We start from the raw sequence: 13,272 nt of genomic DNA, 5'->3' as shown, positions 1-13,272 counted from the left end.
ACTCCAACTGTCCAAATGCCAGGATCCACTCAGGATCTTCTGGAATCTTCCAAAGGACTCCTCCAGCTGTGCCCTCAGCAGCACACACAGCTTGTCTCCGAAGTTGGGACAGGCTCCACTCCAGTGCTGTTGCTTGCTTGGTAGTTATCCTACCTCCAAAACTGCTGGGGTCATTTGCTGCCACTGAGATGCGCGTTCACATATAGCTTCCTACAGACTTTTCCTGGTGCCAAACCTCAACTACTCTGCCTAACCCCTTCACTCCTGGGCCTTCAACTGCCACTAAGGATACACCTTCACCGATGGCCTCTCTGCTTCAAGCCTCGGCTGTTCTCCATGACCCCTCATGCCTTCAAAACCAGTCCCACCTGGACCACTTTTACAAATTACCAAGTCTGACTGGCAGCACAAGGCACAACCTTGGCTGCCTTGGAACACAGCTTCCCCGTGCTCTACAGAAAATACTTCCCAGAAGATTTGATGTCGCTAATTCTGGTCTCTTCTTAATCACCGCTAATGTCTTAGCTCCAGCTGACCAGCATCAGCTGTCCCAGTAATACAAAGTGGTTTCACTTCAGTAGTTCTGGCATCTTGTTAATCACAGCTGATTCTTCAGCCCCAAACTAACCACAACCACAGAATTTTACATCAAAAGAGCAAATGGCCCTGATTGAGTTTTTTCTCTTCCCTCTGACTTCACAAGCCAGGTCTCCATCTTCTGCTCTGCTCTCAACATTCTGATCTTCCAAGCTCCTACAGAACATCCCATGGAGGTCTCAACACTCAATGGCTTTTCTAGCCCAAAGTTCCAAAGTCCTTCCTCGATCAAAACGATGGTCATGTATGTCACAGCAATACCACACTACACTGGTACCAATTTGTCTTAGTTAGGGTTTCCATTGCTGTGTCAAAGCAGCATGACCAAAAAAGCAAGTTGGTAAAGAGAAAGTTTATTTGACTTACATTTCCAGATCATAGTCCAGCACTGGAGGAAGTCGAGACAGGAACTCAAGCAGGGCCGGAACCTAGAGGCAAGAGCTGGTCCAGAGACCACACAGGGGTGCTGCTTACTGCCTTGCTCCTCATGGTTTGCTCAGCCTGCTTTCTTACAGAACCCAGGGATGGCAACCACCCACAATGGGCTGGACTCTCACCCATTGATCACTAATTGAGAAAATGCCTTACAGCTGGATCTCATGGAGGCATTTCCTCAACTGAGACTCCTTCCTCTCTGATGACTCTAGCTTGTGTCAAATTGACACACAAAATCAGCTAGTACACTGGAGAAAGAACATCACTGGAAGGGAACATTGAGGGTCTAAAGACTTGTGCCATCAACGGTTCGCTCACTCTGCTTCCTCCTTGTGGCTGAATATGTGAGCTCATAGCTTTCTGTTGCCATTACCATAGCTATGCCTGCCACTTGTTGCCAGGCCTCTGATCCACCATCATGGAGTCTTATACATCTGGAACCATAAGCACAAATGAACTCTCCCTTCTATAGGTTACCTTGGTCATAGTGTTTGTGTTTTATCACAGCAACAGAAAAATAACTAATACATTGCTATTTAGGATGACAAACTCCTTTTTCTCCAGACTTTTGCCATTTCCTGATTCTATTGTATTGACCAGTTTTCATCACACTAACAAAACACCCAACAGTCTACCTAGGTAAAAAGGAAGTTGACTCCATTGGTCATAAATACAGACCTATTGGGTTTGGCTCTCCAGAAGAGGTATGCCCTTCTCTGTTGGGTAATGCTGTACAGGAAACCTATTTGATCCTCTTGACATCGACAAAAAAAAATATGAGAGGAGAGAAAGAAGGGTGATGTAAATGCACTGGGCAAGAAGAAGGAAGGAGGATATGGCAGCTAGACCAAAGGAAAGACATAGAGAGAGGGTATAAGACCCTGATAGCTTCACTGTGGCTTGAGTCTTGGGCCTGCACGCAGTAACTTGCTTTCTATGTTTACTCTTCCTCCTAATACATTTACTCCAAATGCTTACTGCATGCTTATTATCTTTCAGGCTCTAGCTAAGGTTAGGGGTGCACCAATTAGCAAAACAGATTAAAAAAAATGTTCATTTCACAAACAAACTGCTAGCGGTGGGAAATTAGAGAAAGAGACCAAGAACAAACAACAAAATTGGGCCAGCAAGATGGCTCGGGAGCTAAGGGTACTTGCTGCCAAGCATGAATTCAATCCCCTGAACTGTTTGGAAGGAGAGAACTAACTCTATGGACTGTCTTCTGACCTTAAGATTCATGTCATGATACACTTGTACCCCGATACTAAACAAACAGCTTAATAGAAATAACAAAATGCTAATAAACTGTTATAAGCTGTGTATGCTTGCTGTGTTTGAATGTGACCCAAGTATTTACCAAAGGTCTGTTGTGATAAAAAGCCTTGGTCCCTAGAATCGCTGGGTGGGAGGTGGTAACTTCAGGGCTGTATGGCCTTATTGGAGTTCACTGAGTTTGAGAATTTTTCAGAGGATCCTTTGCCAATTCTCAATAGCTGCTTGAATTCTTGGGTCATTACATGTGGAGAGAGCCTGATGTGACCTCTTGTTCTCTCTGCTCCTGTCTGAGGTGTGACCACTTGCTTCTCTCTGTGCTTCTGTCACTGTTATGCACCATGCTCGTCAGGGACCACGTCAGTGGAGGCAGCTTCCTTTTATCATCATCAGTCTGCCGGGGATGAGGAGCTGGGTAGCCTACTATAGCCACAAAATGATAAAAAAAAAAATAGTATAAGAGTCTGTCCTCCTACAAGCAGAAAGCATCTACCTGAAAAATAATAATAATAATAATGGTTTGGGGAATTGTTTGCAATGGCAGCACATATTCCATAGTAAACTATGTGCACATTCAGGAAGATCGAGGAGATATTAAAGGCAAAATGAAGAGGATTACATGGGTTCATTTAAAACAATCTGTGGGTACAAGCACTGTCATGGTTTGTATCTGAAAAATCCCCCCAAGGCCATGGGTTGAAGCCTGGCTTGCTTGCTTGCTTGTGGAGAGCTGCTTGTTTGTCAATCTGCTCTGTTACTGAATTTTCAGGGGAAAAACATGTTTCACCCTGGCCTTCACCTGGAGACAGAGATAAGCAGGATATTTTGCCAAGTTCCTTCCTTTTGTTTGTGTGAGCACACAGACAGGTGGTCGAGGTAAACAAGTTTGAACCCCTTCATTGTACTTAGGTGCTTTGCTCTGATGAAAGAAAAGATATTGTGGAATAATTGCTGTAGTTTCTATTGACAGACCTCTCTTGAACTGTTCCCACGTGTAATGTGTCATATTTTTTATTTTCTTCCAATCCTACTCCCCACTCAGGAACTGTTCGACTCTGCTAGCAGGCGCCAGTGCTTACTAAGAAAAAGAAAAAAAAAAGAGGAGGGGTGGATGAGAAAGAAGTTCATTCCACAAAGGAGGGATGGTAAATGACAAGGAAGGATCAGAAGGACAAAAGACAGAAAGTCGGCAGAGGAAACCTTAAATCCTACAGCCCCCACTTCATGATTAAGGTATAATAATGAGAGGTCCAGTAGGCTCAGACAGCCCTGTCGCTCTGACTTTGCCACCTAGACTCCTTATGGCTTCCTATTGCTTGTGGCTTTCCTAAAAAAAAACATTCCACATTCTGACACCTCCAACCCCCTGACAGTTCCATGGCCATCTGTGCTTCAGTCTTGAAGCTTCATCCATTTGCCCTCCCACAAGCTGCCTGGCACCAGGATTCTCACCCTGGACCCCACTGAATTGACTCCCAGGCTTTCCTTCAAACTTTGGTGGGAACCGCCGTGACTTTGTAACTTTTGCATTCTGTGCATATCTGCAAAACCAGTATCGTGTGGTAACAGCAAATTCTAACTCCAGCTTGAGCAGTAGCTGATGAGCCTTTGGACAGTGGCTAACACGGCCTCTTGGGTGCCTTGGCAGCTGATCTCTCAGGAAAAACACTTCCCTGGGTTGGACTGTGAAGATTTTGCAAACGAGTTTACAAATTTACACCCTTTCACCTATAATGAACAGAGCTTGGTCACTTCTGGAAATCCCCTCAAGGCGTCTCTCCCAGTGTCCCACTTAAAGGTGGCTGGCTTCTTTTTTTTTTAACAACCATGCAGTCCTTGTCTACAAAACTCACTCCTTTTCTGGTCACCACGCACACTCTTCAAAACTTCAGCTCTGCCTTTTACGTCAGATTCTTACTATAAATCCTTCTAAAAGTAACCAGCCTCATGCCACATCCTGGATGCTACTGTCATGAAATTTCCTCTGCAAAATCCATTAGTCCAGTGGTTCTCAACCTCCCTAATGCTGTGATCCTTTAATACAGTTCTTTGTGTTGTGGTGGCCCCCAGCCATAAAATTATTTTGTTGATATTTTATAACTGTAATTTTGCTACTGCTACAAGTCAGAAGGTAAATATCTGTGCTTTTCCGATGGTCTTAGGCAACTCCTGCGAAAGGGTTGTTCACAGAGTCCCAATGGGATTAAGACCCACAGATTGAGAACCACTGTGTTAGCCTGTTATCTTTAAGTTCAGACTTTCACAGTTTCAAGACATGGACAAAACAGACAAATTATTTGACAGAATATAACATGAATGGCCTTTAGTCTAATTCCTGATAGTTTTCATTCCCATTAGGAACCTGACCTTCCCCACCCACATTCCCATTGCCATCCTTTGGGTGGGCATCCTCTGCGCTACACGCCCAAACACTCTAACAAAGCAAAAGTAAACTGTAAATTGCAAGGCTTTTTTTTTTTTTTCCTGCAGAAGGGATGTGCCATTGACCCAGTTGGGCTAGCAAGCACACCATGACAGGAAGCTTTTACTCTAAGGCAGGTGGTGACTCTCTCTGATCTCACCTGTGGGAACGCTTCTTCAAAATGTGTCATGACTGATTAATCAGCACAAAGGAGCAGAGTGCGGTAGAGGAATCAAGTCTCAGGAAAGTCCAGGGGCTGGGCAAACACAGACATATCACAAGATGATAGAGGCTAATGGAATATTGGCCCTTATCAGGATAGCTCTTTTTGATAGGAAAAAAAAAAGTTTCTCACATTCTTTGGAACTTCCAGCAGAATCTCCTATCAAGCTGCACTCGAAGCATTCTGGGCCTTCTCTAGCTCATGTCCTCCAACTCTCCCAAATTCTTCCTGAAATTAGCTCTAAAAGCTTTGAAACAGTCTGTTTAGGTTTCATCATAGCGATAACCTGGTGCCTCTGGTGCCAATCTTCCGTACTGGTTAATTTTCTGTTGCTGTGACAACTATCTTCAAGAACAACTTAGGAGAGGAAGGATTTCTCTTGGCTATGGTTTCAGATGGTTTAGCCCACCATGGCCAGCTCCACCTTATCTGGTAGCAGAGGCACAGAGCTGCAGCTACTCACATCAGGGTAGACAGAAATCGGAGTGAGAGGCAGGAAGGAGCCAAGAGCAAGAAAACCCTCCAAAAGCTGCTCTTACCCACTCCCTTGACTAGATCCTTCTTCCTGGAGTTTTCAGAACCCTCAGAAACAGCACCTGCAGCTGGGAGCAAAAATTCAGAACTCAAGCCCACATGAGTTCATTTTGTTTACACCATAGCAATAGAAAACATTTGTTTTTAAAGTGAGCCACTGAAAAAATCAGTGGCTCACCTGAAGACACAAAGCCAGGGAGGAACGGCTTGACCTGGACCCATGTCTTTCAACTACAAACACAGGAGTGCCGCCGTCACTGGCCCATCTTGTTTCTGGCGTATGGAGGAGCACGCTGTACCTACGGTCCCGACTGAGAATAAGCCTACCTTTTAGGTAGAAAGTGTTCCGCATTTTCGGAGCTGTTGGGCGGTGCCTATGTTCATGGTAGCTTCTTTTGGCTGTTGGTAACTTCAGCATTTTCCAGATCTGATAATTTGATACCATACAAATATGCTGTCGCTCTCTGACAATGAAGAAAGTAGAGCAGCCACAAACCCTGGAGAGATACTGTACCTGTGTGTGCCTGTGTGAGTCAGTTTTGTTGATACAGGCATAAAATAACTGACAAAGCAACTGTGATAGCTATCCTTGGCTGTCAACTACACCCAGGATTAACTAAAACAAAAAAATGGAGCAGCACACGTGTGAGGGACTTTTAATTTGAAGTGGGAAGATTCACTTCTAATCTGGATTTTGGGGGTGGGAAGATAAACCTTTCTTTTTTTTTTTTTAACTTTTTATTGATTCTTTGAGTTTTACATCATGTATCCCAGCCCCACTCATCACCTCATCCCCTCATATCTGTTCTTCACTCTTTAACCTTCCCCTAAAACAAAACACACACACACACATACACACACACACACACACACACACACACACACACACACACACCATAGAAAAAATATCTCATCCTTGAAGCTGTAATATGTCACAGTATGTCCTACAATATATCCCTCTGTCCACACTTGCAAATGTTATCTCAATGAGTCCTTGGTCTGGCTCGAGGTCTCTGGCTTCCGTGACACCATCAATACTGGATCCTCACTGGGCATCCTCCAGGTTATTTGTTGTTGCCCTGTGTCATGGAGATACTGCAGCTTTGGAACAGCAGGACTCACAACAGTGGCCCTTTCAGGTATGCCAACCATTTCCAGACAATGTATATTCTGGGGCCGGCCAGTTTAGAGCCCTGGATCTGGGCCTGGGTGGTAGCTGAGTTAGTCAACGCACCAACCCTCCCTTATCTGTACCATCAAGGTGAGCTCTCCAGCACTGCTCCAGGTAGGCCACCTGTGCCTCCATCAGCAGGAGGCAAAGTCAGCTCTCCTGCTCCCATACCCTCAAGGCCAGCTCACCTGCACCCATGCCTCCAGAACCATCTTCACTGTGCTGTCCAGTCAAGGTGTGGGGCTCACGCTCCCAAATGCTGCAGCCTGTGAGGGGCTGGGCCGGCTCTCCCTGTTCTCATACCCTCAAGACTGGCTCACCTTCACCGTCAAGGCCAGCTCCACTGTGTTGTCCAAGTGAGGTGTGGGACCCACTCTCCCGAGTCCTGCAGCCAGTGAAAGGATAGGGATAGCACTCGTGATCTCCAGCCCTAAGGGCAAAATTTCCTGACTACTGTAGGTGGTGACAGGGGAAGAGAGAAGAAAATCACCCCACCCACATGCCACCTCACAGCAGATGAGTGATGGGGCCAGCTCTTCCTACCTCTCACCCTTGGAGTTGGCCCATGCCCACTCTACTAGGGCCAGCTCTTCTGTACTGCCCAGGCAAGGTACAAGGCCCACTCTACTGAGTACTGCCACTAGTGAGAGGTGGAGCTAGTCAGTTCTGCAGAGCTCATGGACATCCAGGTGGTCCCAGGAGGCTGCTCCCACCAGGGACTTCCTCATGTTCTCTGGTGGTAACATGAGCCATGGACATCAACTCTGACCCCTGCTGCTGCATAGCCATGGACCCAGACATGCCCATCATTGGCCGCTCAGGCTGTGACTTCACTGTGGCACCAGGTGGCAGGGCTGGCCACTCCCAACAGGCTATTCTGCTTCACCCTCAAGTCTCCTGTTCCATCTCTCTTTATGCTCAAGTTGCTCTACTTCTCTTTCTCTCCCATCTGTCCACCACATACTTACACATTGTGGTGGCTCTCACTGCAGGCTGACCACGGGGTGGTGGATCCCTGGGTGATAATCTCTGACCAAGGCAGCAGACGTCTACAACCACCTGTCCCCTGGGCAGGAGGGCAGGTCTGTGGCTGGCATGGCGGTCCACGCGTCTCTGTCTGTCTGTCTCCTCCCTCACTGCACTGTGTGGTGGTGCATGGGGCTCTGTGTGTCTATGGCCGGCCTGTGCCATGGAGCAGAAAGCAAACAAGGCTGTGTGCATCTTTTTCTGCCCCCACTTCATGGCATGGCAGAATGCAGGCCTCTGTCTGTCTTCCTCTTCCCATGCTGCACTGCCTGGATTTGGATTTGGACTGGATTGGATTGTTATAGGAATAAAACAGCTCTGTCTACCAAGCCAGGCATCAAGCCAGAATGAACAGAGGACTGTTATTTGTTCTGCCCCTGACTGATATCAGAACACCACCACCACCAAGATGTATTTTTGCCCATTATCAGGGAACGGAAGACACACCTTTATTCCAGATCTTTTGAGGCAGGAAGACTTACCTTTCATATGGGCCACATTTTTTTTTTTTTTTTTTTTTTTGCTAGAAGCCTATATAAGGAAATGGAAAAAGGAAGATTTTGTTCTTTACCTGTTTGATGTCATCTTGATGGCAAGTCCATTCCTTCACTAACAATAAAGCTGACTTCTTTGGTATTCCAGCATATTCTGAAGACCAGCTGAGACATGCAGCTTCATGGACTGAACAACTACTGGATTCTTGGACCTTCCGTCCATTGGCAGCCACTGATGGATTAGCTGGACCATAGCCTGCAAGTCATTCTAATAAATCCTCTTTGCATATAATATATGCATCCAATAAGCTCTGTTACTGTAGAGAACCCTGACTAATACAGCAACACAAGGGAGGAAGCATTCATTTTGGCATATATTCCACCTAGCAGTGAGGATGGCACTAACCAGGATGGTTCACATTGCAGAGCCAGGACTACAAATAGGAACAGCAAGCTTTGTCCTTGAAAAGCTCTTCGGGTTAACAAGTAGCAAATGATTAAACTGTAGCATGACAAATGTGAACAGAGATATAAAAACTCACCTTTGGATGCATTGTCCTCCATGCAGCCAGTCCTGATGAGACCTGATAAGCTAGGGAGGGGGGTGGGGAGGATGACCTCCCTATCAGTAGACTTGGAGAGGGGCATGGGAGGAGATGAGGGACGGAGGGTGGGATTGGGAGGGAATGTGGGAGGGGCTACAGCTGGGATACAAAGTGAAAAAACTGTAGTTAATATTAAAAATGTTAATAAAAAAGAAAAGAAAAAAAGAAAGAAAGAAAGAAAAACTCACCTTTAGAAAGGGAGCAGTTTACTATGCCAAGACGCAGAACGGAAGGAAAACCAGCACATTTCACAAAGGAGCGATTTTATCTGCAAAAATAGTTCCAATCTCTCAAAAGATCAGCTTGCTTCCAACTTTTGAGTCCCTTCCTGTTGACAATTGTCCTCTTGTCGGAACCTTTGAGTCCAATTGACAATTGCCATCTTGTCGGAACCTCTTCAGTAGCAAAGGTTTAGCACCTTCTGTGACTTGTGCAGTTGTGCGCTTGTCGTCCTTAAAGTCACAGGCTTTTTGAAGACAGCTTCCTAATGTTATGACTCCTGTCACACAGGGTCTTGCTTAGCCTGTGACGGGATTAAATCTGACTGAAACTGCCAACGTCTTCACACAGGCAAACAGCAACCTAAGATCCACAAACTTTTTCAACAACCACCTTGTGGAAAAATAGCACCTGCTGCCACATCAAGAGGGGAATGTCACAGGTGAGAAGCAGCCCACAAAAGCAACTCACAGCATGCAGCCATCACCAGCAGACGATCTCGCAGCACATGGACCTCACAAAGAAACAGAATCCACCTGTAAGGGAACATCTGGCTGATGCTCTGGTGGCACTGAGGTGAAACTGCATGTGGTCCTACGGGAAGGTGCGAGGTGCAGAGAATGAGCCCAAGTGGTTACAAATCACACTAAGGAAGGGACCGGGGCTAACACAGACATGTGCGGTCACTCTTAAGATCTCTGGCATCTGCAACAAGGAAAGGAGAGAAAGTAAGAAGAGACAGGCAGGTAAGAAGCTTGTATGAGTTGGGACAAATGGAGATGCCCAAGTGTGCCCAGGAAGCAGCAGTGAGAAAAAAGTCACCGAACAGAAGAGCAAGGGCACTTCAGGGTCAGAAGGGAGAAGGCACTTGTTAGGTTCCCTCAGGAGACAGTGCATGTTGTTTCTATTGTGTTTCTACCTCCTGGAATAGATACTTATGGAGCAACAGAGGAAACTTAAAAAACTTGTTAAGTGCTTAACCACGAGGTGTGGGCACATGTCTTTAATTCCAGCATGAGAGGAGGCAGAGGCAGGCAGATCTCTGTGAATTCCAAGCCAGCCTGGCTTGCAGAGTTCCAAGACAGTCAAGGCTACACAGTGAAACCCTGTCTCAGAAAAATAAACAACAAAAAGGCACTAAGTTCTTAATTTTAACAATGAAAATACTACCATTTCTTGTTTTGTTTTATTTCAGGTTGGACATTTTCATATAACTCCAATATGCTAATGACTGGCTGCACCTGTTGTCTGTAAATAGTCTTATCTAAATCCCCAGACTTTAGCAGAAGAAAGGTGAGAGACAAGGCGAAGACAGCTATACCAGACAGAGACGCAATGAAAGGCATGACACAGTCAAATCAGTTGATGAAGAAGAGTTTTAAAAGACTGTTTTGAGCCAGGCAAGGTGGCTAATGCATGTAATCACAGCACTCAGGGATGCAGAGGTAGGCAGATCTCTGAGAGCTGGAGGCCAGCCTGGTCTACAAAGTGAGTCCAAGGATACACAGAGAGACCCTGTCTCGGGGAAAAAAAAAAAAAAAAGGCTGTTTTGTTTCTTTTGTTTGTTTTTAAGTTGTGGAAAGAGTTAAAGAGAAGCAATAGAAAAGCAATTTAAAAAATTTGCAGTTCTGTGGAGCTCACAGTAGCTGAAAGCTCACTGGGGACAGGTTAAGAGCAGATACCAGAACAACAGCAAAATAGAGCGATGGAAAGTATGGCTGAGGGAGCTTTGGCTTTTCAGAGAAATGCACTGCCTATGTGAACAGTAACCCAGCAGGGGAGCTTCAGGGGCTCAATGATTTGACCTATTCTCATTCTTCAGCCTCCTGCTAACCTACTCCATAAACCAAGTGCAAGCAAAATCCAGAGAGTGTGTATGAGAAATGGCAGTCTGTTTCAGTCACTCTGGACACAAAGTAGTAAGGGAAAGGAGAAGGAAGGAGCTGGAAAAACCAAGCAGCATACTTCATCTTCCTTCAACAGAGCACCGAGGCTTATCTCTGAAAGGATGAAGGAAAAAAATGTTGTAACACAGAAAACTCATGGAATTCATCAGCTACCATAGTATTACATCATGTCAATGTAGACATATTTCTACCTAAAAATAAAACCTATCCACTTTAAGTACTCTTCATATAGGAGGAGATGAAACAAAAAATGACAGCTAATTAATAGAAAATGTGTCTACTACCATTTCTTCTCTTATATCTGTTCCCAAGATCTAAGGTAAAATTCATGGGCTGTACGATTTCCGGTCAAAGATGGCAGTTTAAAAACTTCCTCTACAAGACTCTGAAGGAAAAGTATTTGAATAGCAAAGCACATACTTTATAGCTAAGATACAGAGGAAAAAACATCGGGAATGACAAGAGAGGTCACATGGAGATGAAATGCATGGGGACATAAACTCTGCAGAGAAAAGTAAACAATAGCCCACAATCCCACCCCTGACCCTCTTGAAGAACGAGAAGCCAAAGTCAAGACCACAAGATAGATCAGTAATGCCTGGTGAGAACAGGCTGTCAGTTCTAACCACAGAACAAATACATGGTTCTCACAAGCCTTTAGTCCAGTGAGGGAATTTGGTATGACAGTAACTCCTGCAGGACAGACCAGCTTTAAAGTGTTGTGCCCAGTTCGTGAGACCCCAAAAGACCAGGAATAGACTCCGCTGTAAATACTTGAGGGTTTTTTTTTTAATTATTATATACATGTTCAAACTCAGAACACAAACTTCCTGCGGAAACAGGAGAGGAATGTGGCCCCACAGTCGAGGAGAACAAGGTTTTTAAAGTGGGGGGAAATGCAAGCAGGGACTTACATGCTTTGGCGTTACATGATTGGGTAAGGGAGATTGACTTTGGAAATGATTGGTCCATTTTAGGTGCCAAGACCACAGAAAGTTCTGGCTTGGCCATATGGGCCAGTTTCCTAGCCCATATGTATAACTAATGGGCAGGAAAAGGATGCAGTAAGTCTGGCTTTTGCCTCCCACCCCCAGGCGCCTGGACATGTCTCCACCTTCATTCAGGCTAGCCTTCATTCAGGTTTGTGCTTTAAAATTTTTAAAAATACCCCAAATTATTTGGTCTCTCAAAAGGAGGCAGCCATTTTCTTCCTCTAATATCTTAGAGTACTATTACCAGATGCCATCTTGATGAATGACATGTGACAGAGCCAGCAAAGTAAAGAGAAAAATGGCTGAAGCAGAGAAGATAGACCTCAGTGAAAAGGAGTTAGGGTGTTTGAGGGGCATGATATGAGCTATGGATTTCATTCTTAGTGTGATGGTAAACCATCAGCAACAGGAGAATGCCCAAGCTAATGTTTTGTTTTCAATGTGAGGCTGTATTAGAGGAAGCAATAGTTGATGCTATCTGCTTCTAAATGTTGCCTGACATCATAGAAAAGCTTTTTTAAAAGTCTTTTAGTAAGACTTCCTAATTTTAGTGACAAATATTCTTCCAGTCATGACTCAGTTTCAGGGAGGTAGGCCCAAAGCAAGTGCAACTCAAATTTTGCTCAAATCATTGCCCTGGAACTCACTTAGAAGAGGAAGGCAAACATCTTAAGCAGCGTCTATCTCAACTGCTGTAATGAGACTCCTTGACCAAGGCAACTTAGAAAAGGAAGCACTTAAGTAGGGGCTTGCTTACAGTTTCAGGGAGTTAGTCTCCGTCATAGAGAGGAGTATGGTGAGAGATATCCAGGCAGGCATGGCGCCTGAAGCAGCCACTGGCAGCTTATATCTTATAAGAAATTGGAGGCAAGAGAAAGAAAGCTGGGCATGGTGTGGGTTTTTAAAATTGTGAAGCCAACCCCAGTGATACAACTCCTTCAAGGCCATATGCCCAAAACAGTTCTGGCAAGTATGGACTCGAGCATCCAAATACACGAGCTGCTGCTCTCGCTCAAATCATATCAGCTTATCCAAAAATAATGACAATTCAATAGGCCATAAAGCTGCTCCGTGCTGTATCTCTGCACATTTGGAGACCATGCACAGAACATTAACTTTGGTTTGTCCATGAAAGAGATAGGGTTCACACGCAGGCTCACTTGCTCATCACCTCATGCTGTGGGAAGCGGGCCAATAACTGGCAGGTGACCTGAGGAATGGACTCACAGCATCAGATTGTGGAAGTAAACACTTTAGACAGCCAGTCGCTAACTCTTTTTACCTAGTGACTGACTTTCTATGAGATGACATACACAATCAATAACTTCCTATCTATCTATCTATCTATCTATCTATCTATCTATCTATCTATCTA

The sequence above is a fragment of the Psammomys obesus genome, unplaced genomic scaffold, assembly GCF_907164565.1.
Source record: "Psammomys obesus unplaced genomic scaffold, mPsaObe1.curated_primary_1811, whole genome shotgun sequence".
NCBI lineage: Eukaryota > Metazoa > Chordata > Mammalia > Rodentia > Muridae > Psammomys > Psammomys obesus.
This window is presented reverse-complemented; position numbering follows the sequence as displayed.